Source organism: Pollicipes pollicipes, unplaced genomic scaffold (assembly GCF_011947565.3).
Source record: "Pollicipes pollicipes isolate AB1234 unplaced genomic scaffold, Ppol_2.1 Scaffold_2555;HRSCAF=2994_pilon_pilon_pilon, whole genome shotgun sequence".
NCBI lineage: Eukaryota > Metazoa > Arthropoda > Thecostraca > Pollicipedomorpha > Pollicipedidae > Pollicipes > Pollicipes pollicipes.
The window spans coordinates 23,355,155-23,359,573 of record NW_023596136.1 but is presented as its reverse complement, the minus strand read 5'-3'; positions in this window follow the sequence as shown (position 1 = coordinate 23,359,573).

Here is a 4,419-nt window from a genome sequence, read left to right as displayed (position 1 = left end):
CGTTTAAACTCGATCTACGGTTGAATTTGCTTTCTTTGACCGCAAAAAAGCGAAGGACCTCGATAGGCAGGCAGGCAGGGCAGCAAAATGCATGGCAGATTCCGAACCAGTAGCAAGCGGCACTGGGAATGTGGCTGGTAACCATTCTCAACGAGGACAAGCACAAAAATGGCATAAAGTGGTATCTCAGAACTATTATCGCCATGTATGAAGGCTGGTCGCTTGTGACTGCTTCAGTGAGTCAACAACGTTTTCGTGACGCGCGTCTTGAAAACGCGGCTTGGATAATAGCAGACCAATTTCTACCTTGATCGGATCATTCTGCCGGCTTGCCCTGGACTGTTAATGCCTCTCGTCACTGAGGACAGGATGCTGAATCACGGCACAGCCAACGAAGAAAACAGGGCCAGAAATTAAATCCTAGGCAGGTATTCATGACACTACAGTGTGAATGCCACTTGCAAAGTTGCAGTACATTGAAAGTCACCGCCCACCTCATATCAGTCGGATAGAGACAATTGAAACACGCCCTTGCGGGCAGATAAATCCCCATATCTAAATTTTTCAGTACATATGCTGTCTAGTTTGGTACACTGAGAGTCGGCTGTTAAAAACAGCAAATCGGCCGACCGGCGGAGCCTTTGCAAATACACTGATTGTCGCCGACCTGTCACCGTGTCTGCCGACCAGCTAAAAATCATAGGATATTTTTGTCACCGGGTTGGAATAAAATCTAGAAAAGATACCAGGGTGCCGCACAGTATGGTAAGGAGTCTTGACAGAAACGTTTGCTTGTGTTACGTGACGAAATGCATTGTTATGGAGGCATAATATCTCCGTATGGAGACCTCATGTTATGTTTTGCAAAGTGTGCTGTATTTTTTTGTCTTGGCTGTCACAAAGTTTGCCGTCCAAAAACATTTTTGGCATCAAGCTTCGCGTGCCAATATGCATTTTTGTGGCCGACCTTATCCACCAAGTCGGCAGGTTTTACCACCCCTGCCGCCTCAGCCGACAGAGACAACCGCAAACTGCCCGCACGAGCGGAGGCCACCATCACGCATTGCTACAAATACTGACCAAAATAAGCCGCCGGGAGTGGTGAGATCTCTCGGGCTTGGTCTGCTAAACAACACAAAGCATGACCCAGTGTCTCTCACATGTCATTTTGAAGGCGAAAAATAATGAGAAAAGGAATTTCTGCCTGCGGCTGGGAAAATTATCTACCTTACTGGTGTTTATTTAAAAAAGCGCCGAGGACCATTAGGTACGTGATTTGTTAAAGGTTTTTATTGCATTCCCGCCAAGGACAATATTTTCCACACATGCCAAGATGGCTAACAAAATGAACTAATAGGGGAGAAGACATGTTGCAAGACGGCGGGCAACATCGTCGCAGGGCGGAAGTATATCTTACCATAGGTGGCCGGTAAAATCATTCTCTAAAACCAAGGTCACTGTTGAAATTTCTGCCCGAGTCCGACAGTTCAAGGCAGAAATTCCACAGCGATTAATATCGTGGTGAACCATTCCGGACCTGATGGTGTATGCTTTTTATCAAATGCTGGGATACTCCGTTTGCGTTATCTCGGGCGCTTGGCATATGCCATTTTGCCGAAGTGGTTTTTGGTCGGGGAAAACGACGTTAACAACAGCCGAACTGTGCTACCAATCAACGCGTAAAGAGATATTTAAATGGTACGACTGGAATTTTCGGACAAATGGTTCTGGCTGGAGTTAGTGATGTGGAACCTCTTCATCCACCCAGAGTAGCGTTTGATGATAAATGGCACTTACAGCAGGGTGGTTAATTTTTTAAAAAAGTTTTGATGATAATGATGGTGTCGTTGGTGTTGGCTGCTTCGTGTGGCCAGACTGAACGCTGTTTTGAGTGATCTCCCCACTGTCTCCTTCTCCGATGCCGTAACCAAAGCATGCTGGGATCAATGGCTTTAAATCGATCTCCATGTCCCGTCACACAAATGGATTCGGTAAAGAGCATACCATTATTGGCCGGTACTTATTTTCCACGACCTTCGTCGCCGTGAGATTTCTGCTCACGACCTTCGGTTTCGAGCTCGAGCTCGAGCTCGAGCTTCATGCTCGAGCCTCGGTCTCGAGCAGATAATGCAACGGTGATGTCGTTCCTGGAAAATTGTTTTCCTCGCCGCTTGTGCTATCATATATTACCAAATTTTGTTGTGTAACGGAACGCGGACTTAAATTTAAAGTCACTCTTGCCAGTTAATTTTAGTTATGACTTCGGGGAAGACGACTATGCAAGATAATTAAATACCTCATGCAGTCTAGCCGCAATAATGAGCCGCCATCTACAGCCATCGTCGTCATCAGCACCGAAACTTTTTGCAAACGCACATTTTTGCCAGAAATGTCATTCATAACCAGGTGCTACTTTGAGTGGTTGCAAAGCTTCCACGGCAACAACTGCAGTCCGAAAAAGTTTATACAAAGTGTAGCATAAATTGGCACAGCATTTCGGATCGCCGCCCAAAAAGTTTTTACAGATTAAATGGAATCGAGGGAGAATTTAAGGCACATGCACGAGCTAATTGCAAAAAGAATATCTCAGCATTTGTTAAGGCACATTAGTTTACACTCCTCGAAGCTTTGATGTCAGAATTTCTGGTCAAGCTTTTCTGCACGCTGGTAAAGCTGTAGAATAAAGTACGCGGCATTGTGATACTTGTGGTTTAAGTCATACACTGCTGCATGTGTAAAAAAACGACAATGGTGCATACAAAACGCAGTTAGCGGCCACCAACACATCATGGTGTCCCGGAGTTTTAAAGAGACTGGGGCTACTAAAGACATCATCATGTCTTGATGTCCCCATAAAACTTAACTTTGCTTAAGCCAAGATCTTGCAGTTCTGGCACAGCGTTGAGGAAGCTTCTGACGAAAAAGGGAAGCGTGAAACGAATCAGGAGCGCACGCTGCAGCTGCCTACGTGTTTAACGGCTACCACGGTGTGGGAAGGGGGGCTATCACGCAGTGGTGGTACTTCCACCATGCGTTTTAGTCCAGAACGTTACACGAAAGGGAAAGCGCGAAGGGGTGCGCTATTCATGCTTTTGCGGTTTGTTGAGGTGGAAGCCGTTTGCTGGAATCAAAATATTTGGTTCATTGGAGGCAAAATGTAATTACAGAACCCTTTGGGCAGGCCTTGAATGGTTTAACCCTAAACAATCTCAAGCCAGGAGTCTGAAAGCTTTAGCATCGCTACCAAATAGCGCCTGCTGCGAGAATAATGATACAAAAGTGGCCCTGCAAGCGATCTGCTGCGGTTCCAATGGTTGGAATTAGCTAAATGTTTTATACAAGTTTGTGTTATGGACTCCTATGGCTACATTGCTTCCTTCGCGCTTTGCTTGCTCTCCACTACCCGAGCCTGACCGCTCATTGACGAGAACCATTGAACAGCAGTTTGCTGTGGATATGCCCCTGATCGTGAGACATTTCGGTAGCCAAATGCAAATCAGTGTTAGATAAGGTACTCCTCTCACCAGGCCAGCAGAGCGTTAAGATCATTTGCATGGTGGCTATAGCAATATAAAGGAAAACGGGCCTGGGCACTCCGAAAGCACTGTTGGTTTCTCTATTCAGCTTTGTTTAATATGGTTGGCAGTATAACGCATAAGAAGTCACGAACGGTACAGCTGCGACCCTCCTGTGTTTTTCGACATCTTGGAAAATCATGGTCCTTTCAGGCAAAAACTTGCGTGCGAAAATTGTCGCAACAGTAATGTGATTGTTTATGGAAAACTGCTGCTTTGAAACAAATCACGTAGTTCGAATCGCGTTGTCTCTTTTCATGAAATGCATCGTTCAGTGAATTCGGATGCCAATAGTTTCATAGCATGCTATGCAGTCAAACATGGGCACCTTTGTTTTTATTTGTTTTCGATATAAATATACCCCCTCGACACAGTGTCTCTGCACACAGTGCTTCATGACCACTTTCAATAAGTGTAGGTGTAATCAGAACGTCTGTTTTTGTTTATAGCCAGTGTTGGAGACGAGTATATAACTGCAAGTATGGGCGTTTTTTAACATCTTGCGTATTCCATTTTTTAGCGTTAAGCATCATGCAACGTCGACCCCTGCCTATGTACACACAGCACGAAGGTGTTGGAGTACTCCCAGTAATTGAATGTCCAGCATGAGGCTGTCATGCTGACCACAGTCCCGTCTTCAACCGCCCTCAAAGCTGGCAAGACGGTCCCACCTCCTCGGAGGCGCCCGGCGTGCCGCTCCCTCGTGCCCTGCGACAAACTCGGCGCGTCGGAGAGGGCGGGGGCCGGGAGAGAGCGCTAGGCTCGGCAGAGGAGGTGCTGCTAGAGGAGCGGGCTATTTTTGCCCGCGCCGCCGGCCGAGTTGCGACCGCGGACGATACAGGAT